The 21,482-nt window shown below is 50.2% G+C and overlaps 1 protein-coding gene across 4 annotated transcripts in view; it reads right to left on the bottom strand.

Moving 5' to 3' along the window:
* The window catches only part of MEF2D (myocyte enhancer factor 2D), a 40,591-nt gene extending 23,486 nt beyond the window's left edge, over positions 1-17,105 (bottom strand). The window contains exon 1 of one of the 4 annotated variants that reach the window (XM_031966774.1): positions 16,621-17,105. The gene's annotated coding sequence lies outside the window, so the exon portion shown is untranslated. The remainder of the gene's footprint in view (positions 1-16,620) is intronic. The other 3 variants (XM_031966777.1, XM_031966773.1, XM_031966775.1) reach the window with 3 other exon arrangements.
* Between the last annotated feature and the right edge of the window lie 4,377 nt (positions 17,106-21,482).

Raw genomic sequence — 21,482 nt, forward strand, 5'->3', positions numbered from 1 at the left:
TGTTCCCCAGCCTTCCATTCTCCTCCTCCAGGAAGCCTTCCCACCCCATGCTCCAGCTCTAACCCAAACTCTGTTCCCTGACACACAGTATCAAGGGAGCTCCTGGCCTAGGTCACCCACCCTAAGGTCGGAAGGAGGGCCAGCCCCTGCCGGTTGATGGAGGGACCGAGGACCGGCCGAGTCTCCCCTCCCCCTCCTGCCAGGATCTCTCTTCCTTCCTCTCACCCTTCTGGGTGCTGTGACCCTGGTTCCTCAGACACAGCTGTGACTCTCGATGCCACCTAAGAGTCACGCCTCAGAGTGAACTGCTGATTCACTGCCTCCTGGGGAGGGAGCACGGCGGGATGGGGGGGGGGATTCTTTGGGGGGCAGCGAGAAGAAAGGCCGGAAGAAATTTTACTTGGGACTGGACAAAAGCACAAGGTGCAACCTGTATATAGGGCAGAGCGGCTGGTGTTGATTAGCATGTGGTCAGAGGGCAGATTCTAAGATTGCCAGGGAGAGGGGTCAATAGAGAAGTAGTAAAGAAAGGAGAAACTAGGGCTAGCCCCCAGATATGATCCTCAGAGCAAGCCCAGGGCAAGGGGCTTAAACCAGCAGCAAGTTTATCCTATATAACCAGGGGAAGGAGGGGAGAGAGAAGAGACTCCTACAATAAAACTTACAAAACGTTAAAACTCTCACAACATGAACCTGGGACACTGAAGAGGAATGTCAGTGTGGAAAGGGATCTCAGAAATCATCCCATTTTACAGCTGGGTAAAGTAAAGTCCGGACAAGTAAGGGGACCTGTCCAAGATTTCACAGCCAGCCAGTTACCTAGAGGCTCTGGAGAAACACAGACACTCTTAGGAAAGGTTGAGATAACCTTGGTTCTGCCTCAATTCCAGCGCAACCGGTGTTGGGGATGGTTTTGTTGTTTTTGGAGAGATGGGAAGAATGTGCAAATTTTGTTCAAATGGTCTTGGAGGGAGGGGCTCCAGGCAGATGGGGTGATAAGGAGAACCAGCCCCCCCTCCACACCCCAGTTTAACACCTCCTGGTCCTAAGCAATATTCAAACCTCCACTTTCAGAATGATCACTGATGATATCTTGGTTCCTGGGGGGAGGGGGGAGGAGAAGAGGGAGGGAGGCAGACAGAGACAGGGCTGTGCTGGCCAAAGCTTCCCCCATAATTGGATGAGCTCCTTGAGGCTGAGACAGGAGAGTCAGACCACAGGCAGGATTTCTTCTCTCCCACCCCCCACCCCCCTTCTCCAGAAAGATTAGGGAAACTAGGGAGTTCTTCCTCCTGGCTAACTCCCATCTCTTCCTGCAATTGCAGATGGCAGAAATTAATTGGCTATCTCTGCACCCCAGAGTGTATCCACATTCCCCTGACTTGTGCATAGTAGGTGTTAATGAATGTTTGTTGAATTAAGTGATGAGATCTCAAAGCGCCTTGGGTTGTAAAGAGAGGTGGCTTTTCTCCAAGCCTTGAGAGCTCCTAGGGCCAAGTGAGAGCAACCGTCCTGGGCTCTAGAGGGAGGATGGTCCTCCCTCCCAATTTTAGGGCACAAGGGAGGAGGAAGAAGAGAGAGGAGGAAGAGGAGGAAGAAAAGGAGGAGGAGGAAGAAAAGGAGAAGGAGGAGGAAAAGAAGGAGGAGGAGGAGGAGGAGGAGGAAGAAGAGGAGGAGGATTGAGTCACAGGCTGAGTGACTCAAAGTCCTGCAGCAATGGTACTCAAACCCAACCCTCTGAGATGAAGAGAAAGGGTGACTGCTCTCTTTAAGCCTGAGTTCCTTCCCAAGGGGAGGTAGAGCCTGTTACCCCATCTCCTGCCTGCCTCTTCCCTTGGGCTGGGCTGCAGGGCATGAAGTGAGGAGGGAGGGGAGAAAGAGTTCCAGTCACATCCACCTGTCACCCCCATTGCCACTAACAAGCTGGGTCTCCTTAGCAGCTAACGGGAGGGGAGGGGGGGCATGGATTAGGGAGAGCCCTCCTTTTTTTTAAAGGAGCTGAGAAATAGAGTGAGACATGGAGATGGAGAAAGAAGGCAAGATGCAGGGCAGAGAGAAACAAATAGACACCAACCCAAATGCCTAAACAATCAGCTTTGCACTGCAGGGCTGGGGAGGGAGCCCGAGGACTTGGGTTCAAACCCAAATTCTCCAAACTACTACTGGAATGATCTTGGAAAAGTCACTTAACTTCTCAATGTCTTCTTGTAAGACAAGGGAGGAGTCTGGCCTGGAACATCTTTAGGGCCTTCTAGTTCTTGATGCATTTCTAGTTCTTAATCCCTTCCCCCAACTCCTTCCAGAGCCCCAAGCCCTTCTCTCCCTAATAAAAGAAGGGGTCCCCAGCTTTGATTGGGGGTCTAGTAGCCCTCTCCTCCCAGCTCCCTATTCAGCCCTGACTCCAGCAATTAAATAGAGGGCAGAAAAGCTGAACAGATCGATGAACAGATTTTCACCAATTGACTAAAAGAAGTCTGGCCCAGAGCAGGGAGTCCGAGAATGGGTTTTCAAGCGGCTTCCGTTTCCTCCTCCCTTCTCTCCCCTCTAAAACTTCTCCCTGTCCCTCCATTGCTTGAATCCCAAAGGGGAAGGCACAAGGAATTAAATGCCTGGGAGTCCAGGGCCACACACCTGTCACAGCCAGCACAGGGCCTCCTCGGAGGCAGGGCAGGAGAGCTGCCTGGCAGGGGGAGGGGCAACAGGCCTCTTGCCACCCGGGAAAGGTTTTCCCAAGTCTCCCACCCCCCCCACCCCCACCCCCAGCCCAAGGCTTTCCCAGGGTGGTGGGCAAGGGCAGAAGAGAGGTGAAGGCTGAGAACTATCACAGGAAAGACTTCTAATCCAACACGAGGGTACCTCAGTCTCCCAGAAATCAAGGCTTGTGTCCTTGGGGGGGAATGAGGGGGAGGGAGTATTAGTGGTGTAGACATTTGGGAAGTGATTCAGCCCCAGAGATTGGAAGGTGAGGATAGTCAGTGAGAGTGCAGGGGTGGGGGGGAGACCCGGGGTAGGGAAGAGGTGCACCAGAGGGGGTCGGTCCCCCAGCTTAAAGTTCTCACCCAGCCTTTCTCAGAGCAAAGGGCCGGAGCACCGTGACCCTCCCAAGCTGACTTTTCTCAAGGACTCCTCACATTAGGTCAAATTCCTCCACCCCTAATTATCAGCCCCCCTCCCCCCAACAATGGGGATTCAAGAAGGCACTGACCACTTTCCCACTAGCCTCCCAGAGCTCAAAGTGCTGGAGGTTCCCACCCCCACCCCCAACCAGGGCCCCTAGGCCTTCCTGGCCGCTTTCAGGCAGCCCAGGGCTATTTTTATGCCCCGGGCTGGGCTAATTTTAACTCACCAAGGAGGCCCCAGGAGGGAGGGCAGGGTGAGGGAAGCTAGCTCCAGGGGAGGCCTGGGCTGGAGTCGAGGGTCTCAGGCGTCAGGGGGACAAAGGCAGAGGGAGTACAGGGTTCTGGGGAGTCACCACTACTGCAGCTTAAGGGACAGGAACAGATGTGGGAAGGCTAGGGCAGGGAGCTAGGGGAGGGGACAGGGAGTAGTTGGACTGACAGACACTCATGGTGGCTTCCCACCCACATTTCGGCTAGCCCCACCCCCTCTCCCACTCGGTATGAAATTCTATTCCTAAAGAAGAGGGAGAGTAGGGTCATCGCAACCATCCCCCAGGCTCTGAATCCAGAAGTTCCCCAGGATTCTACCAAATAGGGGTGGAACCCCTCTTCTCCCCAAACTCCCACTAGTCCTTCCTCCCACAACCAGGTCAGCTTCACTCCTGGAGCTAGACAACTTCAAGCTTCCTCTTCTCTAACCTCTACCCCTCTGCTACTATGGGCCTTGGTGCCCAAGAGAGCAGGCTACTAGAACTTGAGGCCCCCAGCGTCGGGAGCCCAAAGTCCACCCAATGGTTGAGACTCTACCAGTTGCTTTATCTAGAAAATGAGAGGACTGGACTAGACAATCTCTACGATCCTTTCTAGTTCAGATATTCATTCTATAGCTCTGACCCTGCCTTTCTGAGAAGGGGAAGAGAGAAAGATGAAGTCTCAGAGAAGAGAAATTTGATTGGGGATTTCCAGGCTCTCCAGGGGCTAGGCAGCCTCAGGAAGCTGCATCCATGAAGCTGTGCCAATAGGAGGCTAAGGTGGGGCCAACAGTGCAATGGGAAGGATGGAGAGGAGATTCCAGAAGGAACTTCCTAAGGGGAAGCTTAACATGGGGAAGATGAAGGGATGCAGGCCTCTCCTCACACCACAGAGAGAAAAGATACTCACTGTGATGGACATGGGGGATTGGCAATGAAGAGTGAAAACCACTCTGCCCCAGGGCAAGGGGCGGAGATGCCATGAGAACCTAGCCAGGAGGACAACAACCAACAGTCAGAAGGCAAGAGATCCCAAAGGTGAACAAGGGAACAGAATGTAGAACAGGGAATTACAGGATCAGAGATTTAGAGCTGGGAGGGAGGCCATATAGTCCAATCCCATCATTTACAATAAGGGAACTGAGCTCCAGAAGTAAAGTGCAATTGGCACAAGGTCTCTGGTAGAAAAGCCAGGAGAACTCAGAACCAAGGATAGCCAAGCAGGCCCCACTGCCTTTAAATCAGCCCTTAGACACCACTTGCCCCCAAACCCCTGCATGGCTCTGTGGCTTCCCAAAGGTCAAACAGCAAGTAAGTGGCAGGACTAGAAGCCAAGTCTAGGGTCCTCTGGTCCCCCTGCATTGCTTGGCTTAATGGAGCCTCCAGGGATCTTGTCATACTGGGCCCTGGTCTCTGGGCTCTCCCAGAGAAATGAATGTGGGTCCTCTCTCTTTGAAGGTCATCCTTCAAATAACTCCATTGTATGACCTCCAGGCAATCACTTCCCCTCTCTCTGCCTCAGTTTACTCCGATCTAAAATGAGGGAAATGGATTGATTAGATAAAATGATCCCTATAAGCAGATACCAGATGGTTTGACTAGGAAAAAAGCCCTTACAAATTGCCTAAACTGGGGATGATGCAATGGATAGAGCACCAGCCCTAAAGTAAGGAGGACCTGAGACACTTAACACCTTCTAGCTGTATGACCCTGGGCAAGTCACTTAACCCCATTGCCTCAGCCAAAAACAAAAAATTACCTAACCCAGCAGTTCTCAAACTTTTTGGTATCAGAATTCCATTGTAGGCTTAAAAATGCCTGAGAAGCCCAGTTAACAGTCTTTGTTAATGTCAGTTATATTTATCAATATTTACTGTTTAATTAGAATTGAAAATATATCAGTACTAGTGTGAAAGTAGTTAGGGAGCTCAGACTCAGATACTGAGATGACACTTTGGCTACCTCAAATTTAGTCTTATGACCTCCTTTTACCAATGCAGAAACTGATGCCATCACCGATCCCAAGTCACAGAGGTATGGAGAACCAGGAACTGACCTCTGACTCTGAACCCATTCTAGAGGTTGAGGACTTCCTAGCCCTCCCTCACTTAAACTCCACTCACTTGCAAGTCATGCCATCATCTCCCTAATATCCTGGTCCTCTTCCAGAACTAAGGGCAAACAACACTAAGAAGATATAAGCTTTCCTGTATTTTGAAAATAGGGTTTTAATTTCACCTCTATCACTAATGCTGATGGCAAATCACTCTTCCCAGGGAGAATTCTCTCTTCCTTCTCAACGAAGTGTCAAGGGCCTCGGGCCTCCAGAGAGACAAAGCGGGACCTTTTCTGGCCTTCCTTCTCAGTCCCAGTACCCAGAAAGTCCTTTCTTCCATCTAACTTCCATCCCACCAACTGTAAAGTTAGCCTATTTCCTCTCATTCTGAGTAAAAAGGTGGGGGCCGTTGGGACAGTTAGCTTCATCACTCTCATCTCCCTGCTCGACTTCCCTCTAGGGTCCCAAGGCAGAAGTGAAAGTCCCAGCTGGGCCTGGAGGAGCCCAAGAGCCGTTGGTGTTGGTGTGGGAAGGGGTCATGTATGGCTCAGCCCAGCCCAGCCCAGCCCAGGAATAAAGGGAGGAGAAAGAGGGAAGGAGGAGAAGGGAGAGGACTCCCTTTCTTCTCCTATCTAATCAGTTACCAAGTTCTGCCAATTCTATCCCCACAGTTTTTCAAACCTATTTTCTCCAGAATTATCATAGAGCTTCTCATCATTCCCCTAGACTACATGATAATATCCTGCCAGATCTCCCTACTTCTGATTTCTCTCCAATTTGGTTCATCATTCAACTCCAGAATAACCTCCCTAAAGTACACATCTGACCTTGTCACTCCCCTGCTCAAAAATATTCAGTGGCTCCCTTCCCTTGGCTTCCCTCCTGTCAAGGCCTACTTCCACCAGGAAGCCTCCAAGAGTGACAGCAGGGGCCCAACACCCTGTCTACCCCAGAGTAAAAGTGACTTCTCTCTCCAGGGGACAGAGGGAAGGACAGAGGGAAGGACAGACACAGAGCGAGGTCAGGGTTCAGACATGGGATGAGAACCACTAGTAAGGTCAGGCCAAGGCAGCAAGTGATGCTGGGGAGCCACAAGGCAGCAGGGGGAAAGACTGTGAAGTACCTCAAGTGACATTCCTGGCACTTTCCTGGCAGATTCCAGTGACATCCTAGTGGCCTGGAAGCAGAGGACTGGCCAGAATGACTCTGAAGAGTGAAGGCAAGGAAACACTTCATCTCCCCAGATAAAATGAAAACTTCTTGAAGAGAGGGGCTGTTTCCTTTATTTATCATCTTTAATCCCTAGCACCCAACATAGTAGACAATTAAATGATTGCTGATTGAGAGATCAAATGGCTTTTTTTTTTTGGGGGGGTAGGGAGTGAAGAGGGTTAAAAAAAGTATGGATTACATGGAGCAGGCTATATACATGAAATTATGGTAAGGGCTCAAAGGAGGCCAATCCAATCAGGAAGAGGCAAATCCTCCCAGAGAAACAGGGTGACCTGGTGGGGAGTCAAGGAGGATTTAAAGGGCCGGTTGCTAGTCAAACCCAGATCTTGTGCACACAGCTCTCCAGGTCCAGTTCCACACACTAAGTGTGGCAGGGATCAGAGATGGAGCCAGCAGGACCCTGCCAGGGTCAGTTGGGAAGTCAGTTTATATAGGATTAGCCTGCTGCCTTGGGGGAAGCTGAAGGTACCATGAGATGATAAAAAGGAGGGAAGACAGAGAAGGGCAAGGAATAAAATGGTACATCAGACAAATCTATTCCTCATTAACCTATAACTCATTAACCCTCTCCTATCCTTTTTCTTGGGGACATTTGGCTCTGAAATGAGGTCAGATGCCCCTGGTCCCCAGTTGCTGTTGTTCCAGGGTCTCCCTTCTGCTAGAGCTGCTCCTAGTACAAAACATCCATCTCCTGCCTCCACAATTTTGCAGTTGGTCCCTCACATCTGAAATGTACCCTCTACTCCAGTCCTATCCTAATTCTGCCTGTACACTAAGATGCCTTTTTTTGAAATGATTTTTCAGTACTTTGTATTTTCTAATCTGGATCCGGGTTGCATCCTACCCAGTAAGCCCCTTGCCACCAGAGTCTGTCTGTTTTTTCTCTATTTACCCTCAGCATGTAGCAAAGCGTCTGGCACACAGTTGGTACACATTAAATGCTTGAATTGAACGATACTGAGGCACCATTCAAAGGAGATGGGGTAGGGGATGGCTAGTTCTCTCCTCTTCTCCACACTCTTGGAAGCTGACAGGTGGAGAAGACAAGAGTCACCAGCTGGGACACAGACACCTGTCCTTACTGGTCAGACACACTCCCTCCCTCATCACAAAGGCAGCTGTAAGCCATATCATTTCTTTATGGGCCCCTCTGTCCCCCAAAGCACAAAGAGACCAAGGAAGGGGGAGTTAGATTGAAGAGGGGACACTTGGAACCTATCCAACAGTACCATTTTTTGGTGGTGTGAAAAGTACCCTGAAGTTGCTGTCAAGCTTGGAATCCAATTCCAGCTCTGCCGCTAACCATGTGGTCTTGGACAGGTCATTTGGCCACTACAGGGTCACATCCCTCATCTAAAAAATTTTGTGCTCACAGAGAAATCTCCTTCACATTCTTAAAAAGTACTAAGGACCCCCAAAGAGCTCTTGTTTATATATTGTCTGCTTATATCTAAAATATTGGAAATTATAATGTTTTAGTATTATGAAAATGATTTTGACCTCACGGACCCTCTGAGAGGGTCTCTGATACCACTACAAGTCTTGGAGTGGGGAGTATCAAGAACAGATGGGTTAGAACACTACATCCATTGCCAAGCTTCTACATTCTTTCCAGCCTAAGAAGTGATTAAGAGAGACAGTGGATTTATCTTCTAGGATGGCCTTCCCCCTCCCTTGATTACCACTCCAGCACATCTCCTGACAACCTGGAGGTTGGGAAGTCCACACTGCTATTAATCTAAATCCTTCCTGTGGCAGCTATGTTTTGTTTCTTCATGAAATCTTTCTGGTCCTTCAAGGACCAGCTCAGCGTTCATTGCCTACACCATGATGTTGAAAGCTCCATCTCTCCAATCTCTTCCCTCTGTGCTTGACCTCTCCTATGCATTTTTTTCATTTTCCATAGAATCTGAGTGATTTGTATTCAGGTTTCAATCCCCCCCACACACACCTAGATTGTAAACTCAGAGAGGGTACGTTTCGTGTTTTATTCACATCTGTATCCCAAGTACTTCACATAGTGACTTGTATATAGTAGATGCTTAATAAATTGAATTGAGTTGAGGTTTTTTTTGTCATTCATATGAGATGTAATCTAAGACTTTTTTAAAATGTCTACAAACTATAGATCTGGAAGAGACCAGAGAATGCACAATGTTAGATTGAGAAGGGACCTCAGAAATTATTTTGTTCAACCCTTTCATTTTCTAGATGAAGAAAATGGGACTGAGAAAAATTAAGCAGTGATCAAAAGGAATGGCTACTAGCAAATATCTGAAGAGGAAGACTCAAGGAGGAACTCTGGGGTCTGAAGGAGACAAAGTTTAGAGATACAAAAAGCAATGGGCCAAATGTCTGGCCCAGGGGCTGGGGTTTGGGTTGAGCAGTCTCAGCAGATACCCCTCCTTAAGCAGCAGTTACTTCCATCCTACTTCAGCTTAAACTCAAGTCTTTCTCAGTGTTCACTACTAGACACACCCAGCAGTGATTAGATTTTTAAAACACTTACCAGTCCTCTTAATACCTAGGAAACTATTGCAAGTGACTTCCATTTTCTGGGCCTCCATTTCCTCAGCTGTAAGTGAAGCTGGAATTAATAAAATTACTATTTCCTTCCAGTTCCCAATGTTCTCCCTTTCCATTCCTAGCTCAAGAGAGATCAGAAGACAACTCTCCATAAGACTCATTCTAGCCAGCTGGTAATTTCTCAGATTCTCAGTTTAAGAAGGCCCAAATTCACCAGAACTGTACTTCACCTTTCAAGTAAAAAACAGGTCACTGCCCCTCATCTCAAAATTTTGTGGGGAAGTCCTTCCTTTATTCTAGCTTCAGCCCTTCCCACTGTGGCCTATTCTCTACTCAATTTAGAAAGTACTACTTCTGACTCCATGGCAGAATAATAACCAGCAGCCCTTGAGAGGCCACTGTGTCCTTCCTCTCCTCAGACCCTTTCTGGCCTGGAAACTAGTCTGACCACCTTTTCTATCCCCGGGGATTCTAAGGCCCCCATTAAAATAAATAAATAAATAAATAAAACTCCTCCTTCTTGCTGGTTAATCCCCACCACTATAGTGTCAATCAAATAACCAATTCATAAACATTCATAAAGCACTTCCAATGTGCCAGATACTATGCAAGGTGCTAGGGATATAAAAATGAATCGTACTTGCCTGACCTCCTTCCCTGAAAAGATGGTACAATAAGCATATACAAACTATAGGACAGGATAGGAACTGAACCTTTGATTTCATTAATAGGGAACTTTCAATAAAGTTAGCACTTTCTCTGTAATTTGCTATCTTAAAAGTTTCACAGAGCAGGGGATCTCAAACATCAGGGGATCTCTGGACCCCTTTACATTCTTCAACATTACTGAAGACCCCAAAGAGCTAGATTATATCTACACTTACCATATTAAAAATCAAAACTGTTCAAATTCTAAAATACTAACTTATTTATAACAATAATAAATCCATTACATGTTCTTACAAATAACATTTGCGTGAAAAAATAACTTCATTTTCCAAAACAAAAGAACTGAGTAAGAGTGGTATTGTTTTACATATTTTTGCAAATCTCTAATGTCTGACTTAATAGAAGTCGGCCAGATTCTCCTCTCTGCTTCTGAATCCAATCTCTTATAATATAGTGTTTTGAAGTATATGAAGAAAATTTGGCTTCTTACAGTTTTATAATTGGAAAAAGGAGTATTTTATTAGGCCATTGACATCTTATTATTAAAAACTAGTTTTAACTTTGAAGGCCAACCCCTCAAAAGGGGCTCAGGGACCCCCAAACTACATTTTGAGAACCAATAACCTAATTAAATGATTAGCCTGAGGTCACACAGCTGTGTGTCAAAGGCAGAACTTGAACCCAGGACCGTCTTGCTTTGAAATCAGCTCTCTAGTTTGTATCAAGTATAAAATATAGACTAAGTAAATGCAAGGCAATTTCTGGGAGAAATAAAGGGCTTCAAAAGATGGTGCTCCAGCTGGGTCTGGAAAGAAACAGGCTTCTAAGATATGGAGGTGAAGAGGGAGGACATTCCAGGCACGGGGATAGGAGTGGGGGAAGGGGGACAGCCTGTACAAAGACATGGACATAGAAGAAGGAATGTCATGTGTGAAGAAAAGCAGCCAGAAGGCCAGTTGGGCCAGACCATGGAGTTTGTGAAGGGGAATAACATGTAATAAGCCTAGGAAAGTAGGTCAGTGCCAGAGCTTTAAATGCCCAACAGAGGAGCTTGTATTTCATTCTAAGGGTCCCTTCTCTAGCTCCTAGAGATATCCAAACAGTGATCCCCAAAATCTCTTTTACTCCACTACCACCATGCCTTCGGTTTTTCTTCAATGGGCTAGTTTCTGCTCTGGAGCTCAGCCCCTTCCTCCAAGGGCAAAGGGGAAAATATATGTCTCTCACCCTACTCGGCTCTGAAGGGACAAAGGATGCTATGGGGACTTAGAGCTCCTTAACACCCAGGAAATTCAAAAACACACCTTTCTACCTACCCAGCGCTATGAAAGTCACAGAAAAAGAGCAGAGGTAGACCTGGATTTGAATCCTGGCTTAGCTCTTTGCTACGTGACCTTGGACAAGAACCCTCTCCTCAAACCTATTTACCAAGTATTTATTGAGGCCTGCTATGTTCAAGACACTGTGCCAGGCAGACCACGATTCTAACACAAAAGCAAACTGGTATCTGCCTTCAAGGAGCTTATATTCTGCTAGCGGATAAACGTTTATACAGAGGATAAATAAAAAACAATTCCACTAACGGCATGGTGGGTAAGAGAATGCAATAGGGGTAGAAGGGGAGAATCAAGATAGGCTCTACTAAGAAACCAAGATCAGGGCCTCGAAGAAAGCCAGAGAGGAGGGGAAGGTGAGAGAGTACATTCCAGGCATGGGGGACAGAGGCTGCAGATGGCATTTCTCATCGATCAGTTTGGCTGGAAAACTGAGTGCATGAAGAGAAGTCTGGAAGAGGTCCTCAGTCTCTTCAACTGTAAAATCTAGGGCCAGGACTAACTCCCCTTGAAGTCCATCCCCACACTAAAGGCCGACTACTCTCTGAGTCAGCCCTGGGCCAGGGCACAAGCTTCAGGCTGAGCTGCCCCACAGATCCATCCGGGGCTCCAGGGGGTTGTGGAGACTATTGTTATCGTCTTCCCTGGCATAACAGATGCTCCCCACTGCCAATTTTAGGGGGAGGGGAAGCTCTTTGGCCACTAATGGGTCCAAGGCCAATGATAGGATCTGGTGTCCAAGGGCCTCAGGAGGGCAACTTTAAACGGTAAATATGGTCACTGCCCGGGTGTGACCCAGGACAGGTAGAAGCTGCAGGGGCAAAGCTCTTCCCAATTTTTACCCTGAGGTGCAAGGGACGCGGGAAGGCCAGCCTGCCCGACTGTCACAGAACAACAGAGTGTCATAGATGCAAGGGATCTCGGAGATCATAATCAAGTTCAATCCCCTGCATTTTATATCTGAAAATGGGGGAAATGGATCTCTCCAAAGACCACTTGGCGGCTTGGCTGGGAGGGTGGAGAAAAGATCTTATGCAGCCCTCCCCCATGGTGCCATCTCCAATCCTATAATCATCTTTACAGTTGTACCCCGCAAAGAACCAGCTCCGTCCCGAGACGAGGTCAGCCACCATTTCTTTGTCTACGAACCTCTGCTTGGATGTAGCACATCCCTGTTCACGGACCCAACTAAAAACGACCAGGTCCAAGCATGTACGTGTGTCTACCTGTTCCTGAACTTGGAGACAGTGTTGCTAACATGTAGCGCAGACCAACAGACATATGTGCATGTATTCCCCTCCCTTCCCCTCATCCCCAATAAGTTCCCAGTCAGCTCCCAGCTCTGGACGGGGGGGAGGAGGGGGTAAAAATAAATATACCGAGGATCAAACAATATAGTGCCTACACAGACAAAGGTCAAGGTCTGTCTTGTCTCCCATTTCCCTTCCTCCAGAAAACTGGGAGGGGGGAAGAGGGGGGGGAGAAGGGACGGGAGGAAAAGGGCCTTGAAATCTTCTAGCCTTTCTTTCAATTCCTAAGTCAGAGCTGTGCCTGTTATCAACACCAGGGGGGAAAGGGGAAAGGAAGTCTTCCTGCAGTCCCACCTGGATCCCTCCTGCTGCAGCCGTGGCTCACAACAGCAACTTCTGGCTGCCCAGATGTGGCCGTCCCCTCCCCCCACAGACACCGGGGGCTACCTGGACTGCCACAGGCAGGGCCTCGTGAGTAAGTCACTAAACCCTGGGAGGACTGACTCTGGCCCTGAGCAAAGTGGGGACTCATAAAAGCTACAGGCGATTACAGTGACGCTGAGGCTGCGCCACAGGCCCTGGGCAGTCCGCTCCTAAGGCCCACAGCCATCACCATTCCCTCCCTCCCTTCCCTATAAAAGGGGGATAATAACCCAGGGCACTTTGCCAAAGAGTGTTTTGCCATTCTCTAGTCATAAAGTGCTTCAAGATCTCTTGACAGTCAGGAAGGAGTTGAGAGAGCCCTAGCCTCTGGAATAGGGATCACAGATCGGTAAATGTGGCAAAAGAAGTGCAAGATCCTCTAGCCTAACCTCCTCCTTTTATAGGTGAGCAGAGAGCTTCCAGGGGGAAGGGACTTGTCCAAGGTCACACAGGGAGCCGGGAAAGGCACTATGACCGAAATCCAGAATCCGAACACCAAACCCAGCCTTCTTTCCATGACATCACAGGGCCTCTTAAAAATGTGCTTGGAGATCACTGACAAGTCAGGAAGTGCTCAGACCCTGAGATAAAAGAAGTGAAGGTCCCTCCAGGAAGAAGCCTCTGCCCTCTACCCCCCGCTCATATCCCCCTCTACTTCACTGACTTCTAAAAATGGTAAACTATCCCACAACAACGAAGCAGGGCAGCAACCTCTGAAGCATCTGAGATAGGGAAGGCGACAGCCTCTCCCGTTCAGTTACTGAGTCTAGGGAGAAGGCCTAGGAGCCCACTGGCCCCTTGATCTACCACCCAGGCCTGTGAAGCCTGATTCAGAACAAAGCAACCGGGAGGCTTCAGAGAGAAGCTCCAAAAGTCCAGAAAGTACGGAGGATCTAGAGGCTTGGAGAAGGGTGGGTCCCTGTCACAGACTAGACTCTAAAGAGGGTTTCTCTGGGGGCACCCCCCCAGGTCTACTTCTTCAGACCCTGAGTGCAGCAGGAGAGAAGGAAGTCAGACTTAAAGCACACTTCCCAGCAGGCAGTAGTAGGAAGAAAGAAATGGGAGAGAGGGTATCCCTTCCCAGAAGGTGGGCCAAGCAAGGGCTCCCCTTTGAGGAGCCAGACAAAGGGAAGAATGAGCACAATGGCCTTGCTCCAGGTCCCTACTACCTTAGGAAGTCATATAACCCTCTAGGCAGCTGACCTCAAATCTCCTGAGGCTTAGGACTCCAGAGGCCAGTCCGTCCTTGTCCTTGTATCTCAGAACTGGCCAACACACCTGGGGGCTCTCACTGCCAATCCTGCTCCTGTTCCTCCCCCCTCACACTCAGGCATGGATTCTGGTGGAGAAAAAAAAAAGCCCAAAAAACCCTGCAGGAGAGATTATATAACAGCAGCTGGGGAGACTACCGTACCTCCCTGCCTATGAGCTGCAAGAGGGGCTGCGCAGGGAAGTCTGGCCCATCATTTCTCCAATCCCCAATCTGAAGAGAGGAAAGAAAGGGTAGAGCTGATAGCGTCAGCTACCGACCAGATAACATCCTTTAAGAAGAACCTGCTGTTCAAGGGCTGTGGTACAGTCCAGCTAGAGGTGAATCAGCCGAGGTCCATCTCAACCCCCCTCCGCCCACACCCCAAAGTCCTCATGTCTGGAGTTTTTTGGTCTGCCAGAATCGCCCGCCTCCTGGGGAGGCAGCCCCTTTTCCTACCCCCATATGGCAGGGACCTCATTTCTACCCCCTTCTAGCTCCCTCAGCATCCAGGACAAGGCTCTACTAGAAGGACCAGATGGATGACAGCTCTGCCATAGGTCTTCAGGGTGACTCGGTGTCAATCACTCAACTGTTTTGGGCTCCCAGTAAAGAGGAGAGACCATTCCCGGTGCTATCCTCGCCGCAGAAATCAGAAATTGTTCCTCCCCTGCCCTCTCCCTTCTCCCTTTGGGGAGGACAAATACACACCATAGACTAAATAAGTGTTTAGAACACCCAGGCCCACATGACTCCTACCCACACAGAGCAGGTCAGAGAGGGCCCTCGGATACCAACACCCTGGTCCTAAGCCACCTCTCCACTTCCTGCCCCCAAATAGTGTTTTTTTTTTTTTTCCCAGGCTTAGAAGGCAAACAGGAAGGAAGTTCATTCCCGATTGGAATCACTGGGACCTAGAGCAGCCTGTCCCTAGGGGTGGAGGGGGTAGAGAAGGGAGAAAGGAGGGGTGGAGGGAGGGAGGTCATCCTAGCCTCACTCCCCTATCCCAGCTTCACAGTCAGCCCATCAACTACCAAGTTAGAGAGCCTGGCTCCCCTTAGCCACAAGACCCATGACACACATGTATAATCTGTACACAGTATTATGTGTGCCACCCTACCCCCACTCCACCCCCCCCAAAGAAAAAATCTCTGAACAAGAGTCTGGGTGGGGAAGGGCAAGGAAGGAGTGGACGGCTTCCTTGATCTTAAACTTCTAATTTCATTCCTCTCCAGTCTACCCTCCCCACAGCCTGCCTCCTGAGGCCCAAGGTCACTGCCCCAGACGGTGAACTTCCCATCCCTGCTAAGTCCTCTGAGGTTCCACCCCCTTCCCCAAGGATACACCATCACCCTGGAGAAGTTCTGTCTCCTTCCCCCCCAAACTCCAGTGGTAGTTAGAAAGATGCAGGTGAGCCTACTACACGCCTGGGAAGGAGCTGCTGAGAACTTGGGCAATGGTCCAGGCTTGTATGTGCTGTCCCAGACCCTCTTCCTGATCTGTGAAGAAAGTGTCAGGAAGGGGGGAAGGGGTGTCCCTCCTTTCTCCTTCCCCGGGAATCCCTAAAGCATGGAAGGCGAGGGGCCCCAAGAAGATCTCCTTTTTGTCCTTCCCTAAACCAGCTCCAGTCTCTGAGGGCAGAGAACCCTCTCCAGCAGCCCCCCACTCTCCAGATGTTGTGCAGATGCAAACTCTGGCTAGGAGTTAGTTACCCACCCAAGGGTGGGGCTGTGGACAGCTGGGAGGGGGGTCTCCAACCAGGCCCCCACCGCGATGGGGAGGTCCAGGTCTGGGGAGAGAGCCCCCAGGGAGGGGAGGACAAGTCCTGGGAGACAGGCTCTCCTTCCCGGGGCTTGTTTGTCATCTCCAGCTCTCAGCTGTCACAGGAGCCAAACTGGGGCCCAACACACAGAGACGGAGCAACCCACCCACCCAGCCCGGGTGTCATCTGAACAACATTCCCCCCTCCCTCCCCCTTTCCCTCTCAAACAGCTGCAGCTCCCCCACCCCACCCCCACCCTCCAATCACCCTCCCAGGCCCCCTTCTGCACCATTTTGGGCCAAGGAGGAGGGAACAGGCGGCAAGGGAAGGGAGGGACGGCTGCTAAAATGTCAGTCGCTCCAGGCTGTCACCCTGGCCCCCCCCCACCTCCCTCCAGGCCCCTCGCCTCGGGCCCTCCGACCCCCTCCCGAGCCCAGTGCCAGGCGCCCACTCCGCTCGGCGGGACACCGCTCCCTCCCGGGGCGCGCGCCTCCCGGCGCGCCCGGAGCCCCCAGCCCCAGCACACCTGGCCAGCCTGGACCCCCGCGGCCCCCTCTCCCGGCTTCCCTCCCCCCCCCGCCCCGGCCTGCTCCGACTGCCCCCCGGGACACCGCCGGTCCCCCAGTCCCGCACGGCGGGGGGACGGCCGGGCGCCCCTCCACCCCGGATACCCCGGGGGGGGGGGCAGGGAAAGGAGGGGGAGGCGGGTCTCTTAAAGTGATAGGCGCGTTCTTGCTTTTCTACTCACCAGCCCCCCGTGGGGGAGGGGGTGTCGCGGGAGGGGGGAGCGGGAGAGCGGTGGTCCTCGGTGCTCTCAGACCTTCAAGCGCTGGAACGGGGTAGGTTTTTTTCTTTCGGGGGGGAGGGGAAATCGAAAAATAACTAACGAGACAGGCGTCTGCCGGGGCCCTGGGTGGAGCCGGGAGGTCCCGGGCCCCTGTCCTGGGGCCGGGGCTGAGGGGAGGGAAGGGCCGGGGCTGGGGCTCCCGAGCTGCCGCTGTTGTTGATATATTTTCTTCCTTCCTCCTTTTGGGCTCCAAAGGTAACTCCTCCAGTCCCCGGGAGCCGAGGCCAACGTAGGCACAGCTCAGCCTAGCTTGGGGGGGGAGGTTGGAGAGGAGGTGGCGGGGTGACGGGCAGCCGGGGGGGCCAATGGGAAGGCCCCATGGGGGCCTCGGGGCGGGGCCAGAGGAGGGGTGGTCCCGGGACTGGGGCCCGCCCCCTCCCTCCTCCACCTCCTCCGCCCCCTCTCCGGCCCAGCACGGTTTTCCCCCCCCCCTTATCCTCCTCTCCCCTCCTTTCCCCTCCCTTCCCCGCCTGCGCGCCTGCCGCCCTCCAGCTCCCTCCTCCCCACCCCAAGCTAGGCTGCAGCGCAGGCCGGAGCCGCGGATCCCTCCGCCGCCGCCGCCGGCAGGGAGGGACAGGAGACATGAAGGCGCTATTAAAGGGGCAGCCCCCCCCGCCCCCCGAACCCCGTGGGTAACACGGCTCGCGGAGCTGATTGTCCCCGTCGCTCCCCGGGGCCAGGGGGCTGCCGCCCGAGGCAGGGTGGTCTAGGTGCCATTCCCTCGCCTCGAGGAGGAGAGTTAAGAGAAACTTGGGGGGGGGGGCTGGGGGCGGTATTTAAAGCGCTAGGCGCCTCCTTCCTGGGGTGCACGGGTTCCCCACCCAGCCCTTGCCTCGCGAAGGCAGGGAGGAAGGCAGCCCGGCTTAAAGGGACAGGCTGGGGTGGATGGGAGGGGGCCGAGCGGTTCCCCGGGCTACCTGTGACAGGCGGCCGGTGCCCCTCCCCCGCCCGGCTCCGTAGACGCCTAGCAATTTAAAGCTACAGGCTCATAGTTCTTGGGTGACCTCATCCCCGGAGCCTGCAGCCCACGGAGCGCAGCCAAGGGGGCAATTTAAAGGGGCGGGAACCCTAATTTCCCCCAGCACAGGAAACACCCTTAAAAACATCTTATTAAAGCAGGACTGGCCCTTTTTGTTTTGTTTTGTTTAAAATTCGGTCGCCCCAGTCAAGTCTTTCAGGATTCAAGAAGCAGGCATCAGCCCTCCAAACCCCCGCAACTAACAGGGGTCCTCAGCCTCTCGGATGCTGTGCATCAGGTCTAACTTCAGGGGAACAGATCCCAAAGCACCCCAGTAGAAAAAAAGTAACTGATAGTGGTTTAAGTCTTTATTCTGAAAAAGCTCTTTCCGGTCCTCCCTTAATGCCTTCCTTCTATGGATTATCTCTGGTTTATCCCATCAATATCTTGTTAGTTCGTTTGCATGTCTACTCCATTAGATTATGAGCTCCTACAGAGCCCGGTCTTCATCTTTATCTTTTTTTTAATCCTTTTCTTTGTATTCCCAACCCTTAACAATGCCTGTGGGCATTAGGCATAGGTTAATAGGACACGTAGTTAGCACTTAATTAGGCTTGGTAGGGCATACAGTAGGCTCATAATAAATGCTTGTTAACTTTACACTCATCACCTCGTTTGATCTTCTCAACCTGGTGAGATAAGTATTAAAGGTACTATTATCCCCATTTCCCATATGAGGAAACTGAGGCACAAGAAAATTAAATCACTTTTCCAGGGGCACATCTAGTAAGTGGCAGAACAGGCATTAAACAATGGGGTCTTTCAGTCCTGGTTTCCTCTGACTGGGCCCTATTTCTTGGAGAAGAACTTGGATCAGATTGTGGAGTCTGGAGGCAGGAAAAGGAATCGATTAATCTCTTCAAGTCCTTTCCAACCCAAACAGGAGACATCGGAAAGACTGCTTTGCAATTAGATTGGTAGTTCGTACTGTATATCAAGTAATACAAAGCCAACAGGCTCTTATTTCCTTAGTCTCTTTCTCCCAACCTTCCCTTCTGAGCCCTCCTCTAGGAAACCCTCCAGGATTAAGCAATGTCCCACATGGTCTCCTTACAGCTTGTCAGCTCCCCAACAGGTCTGGGCTTTACATAGTTAGCATATTGTGAGTACTCCCTGTGTAAGCCTTGAGGAATCGAAGTTGAGACACAGCAAAGGCAAGGGTAGACGTCTAAACTGCATCTTTCCTGAGGATTCTCAGGGTTCAAACAGTTTCAATCTGGCTATTCGAGAGGGCTGCCCTTTGTGGAGGTAGAAGGATGGATAAAATGACCTCTCCTCTCTCCTAACCCAGGAGTGGGAAACCTCTCCTCATTTGACGGGCTCTATTTTTAGGACTTCCTTAGGCTCTAGCTGGAGAAACCGTTTAGTCATCAGGGTGTTTATTTTCCGGCTGTTTCCGTCGGGAAAGCAGAATGTTGAGACTGGAGAGATCAGCGGTTGTTGGAAAAGGCTTTACAGGAAGGGGCCTGGGAAAACTAACCTGGACAGGACGTTGCAGCTGAAAATAAATAAGGGAAGAGGATAGGGAAACCCAGCAGGGACCTGGAAAGATGGATGATGTCCTGCCTCTTGGCCCTTTTCTCTATCATCCTACTTTGAAGCTTTCCAAGCACTCCCTCCTCCCTCATGCTCAACCTTAATCCAATGGTGCTTCTCAAGCTATAGAAACAGCCTACAAGGCCAATTCAGTCCTGAAACCAAAAGACTCTCGTAGCTTCTCTTCCCTTCACCCCCTCCCCTCCCAACTTTGAATCAGCTCCTAGCCCCACCCTTTAAAAAACCTGCGGGGTGAGCATCCCGCTAACTAAAGATCTGACCAATCCCGAGCCGGGCTGGTACCCCTCCAAGGATGTTATTGGCTGTTGGGTCCTCCCCAGCTTGGAATGTTGGGCCCAGAACAAAGGAATGAGGAAGGAAGGTGAGTCACCTGGGCTGGCTATTAAAGGGCCAGGAGCCAGAGGATGACTGATGATGTCACAGGAGGGGAGGGATCTAATCCCTGGGGGGTCCCAGAACTGAAGAAACAGCTGAGAAAAGCTCTTGGTCTTGGAAGATGAAATTCTGAAGGGAGATTTATTTGCCCCCTCCCCCGCCCCCCTCCTCTTGAACTCCATGGAGGGCATATTAAGAAAGGGCAGACAGCATTGGAGTAGGAAGGGAAATTATACAGCATTGAGACTTTATGGAAGGGAAAAAAAGTAGTAACATGGGTCTTCTGCTGGACTTCATCTCCATTAAAACAAAAAAGTGAGGGGTGACATTAAAGGAAGAAGATTTTGGATTAGGCAGCAAGGAGGACACTTTGACAATGCCCCCACTAAACTTAAACTGCAAAGCTGTCCTTCCAACCATTTTTCTCCTCCAAGACCCACAAGTTCTCAGTTCAAAATATTGTTGGAAGCTCTGACACTAGGATCTTGTTTCCACAGGGATTGGCCCTGGTAGTGCAATAGTCTTAGATTAGGATGAAGAAACTACCTCTTGTAATGCAAGTCAGCATCTTCTCTGCAATTTATGAGCCTAGACAATTGCTTAGAGTCACATAATGCATATGTGTCAGAACTTGAACCTATGTTTTTCAGGATCTGAATCAAACTCTCTAACACTGCCTCTCTTTTATAGTTTATAGGATCACAGGATTTAATGCTAAAAAGAGACTTTAAAGACCTGGATCTTGAACCCCTCTCAAAATGTTTTTTTTCAGTTGAAGAAACTGAGAGAGAAGATTTTAATCTCCTAAATTTTAGAAAGTGTGGTGCTGGGATTTGAATCCAGGTTCTCTGATTTCAAATCCAGTATTCTTTCCGCTATACTGGAGTGGTTTTCTGGTCCTCCATTGCCTTATCTGTAAAATGAGGTTGGACAAGATGATTTCAGTTCTTTTCCAGCTGATTTTGCATGTATATGATTCAATTATCAAATTAGTGCTGACACCTTGGGAGACCTGCCACGTTGTTTCCCTTTATTTCCCTTTGAGAAAGAATAGCTTGATTTCTCAAGAATATTTCCAAGATCTCTGAAAGATTAAAACAAACATTTCTATTATGTTTAACGAGGATGACCTTGCTAATTCTCACCTACCAAAACCAAAACAACATCAACAACAACAACAAGAAAAAAAAAAAAACCCATTCACTTAGCTCACACTTAGCCTTCTGGATCCCACTCCCCCCTTACTGCCTTCTGGAGAATACTGTATATCGTTTTTTCTCTCTGGATCTGCCCTGCCTGGCACTTCCCTCCACTGCTGCTCTGCACACTGGAGACTTCTCCCTCCTCCTCCCCCATTGTCCTAGCTGAGGCCACCTCCAGCTCTCCAATCCCCCACCCCCATCCCATCTGTCTGCTTTGGAAGAAGAGGAGGTGTGTTGTGTTCCTGTGTGTCTGTCTGTGTGTATACATCTGTGTCTATTCATGAGTGTGCAGCTTCATAAGTTGTATCCTTTTGTACCACACTGGACCAGACGTGAGAAGGCTTGGGTTGAAGTCCCAGCTCTGCCACTTCCTGAATTATGACCTTTCCCCTTTTGGGGCCTCAGTTTCCTAGTCTGTAAAATGAGGATAGAGTACAAGGGATCACTGGAATACGTAACTATCTCCGTCATAGGCAGTCTTCAATCTGTATTTCTTTCTTTTTTTTTTTTTAGCTTTTTATTTACAAAACATATGGATGAGTAATTTTTCAACATGGACCCTTGCAAAACCTTCTGTTCCAAATTTTCCCCTTCCTTCCCCCCCACCCCTA

The sequence above is a fragment of the Sarcophilus harrisii genome, chromosome 4 (assembly GCF_902635505.1).
Source record: "Sarcophilus harrisii chromosome 4, mSarHar1.11, whole genome shotgun sequence".
Lineage (NCBI taxonomy): Eukaryota > Metazoa > Chordata > Mammalia > Dasyuromorphia > Dasyuridae > Sarcophilus > Sarcophilus harrisii.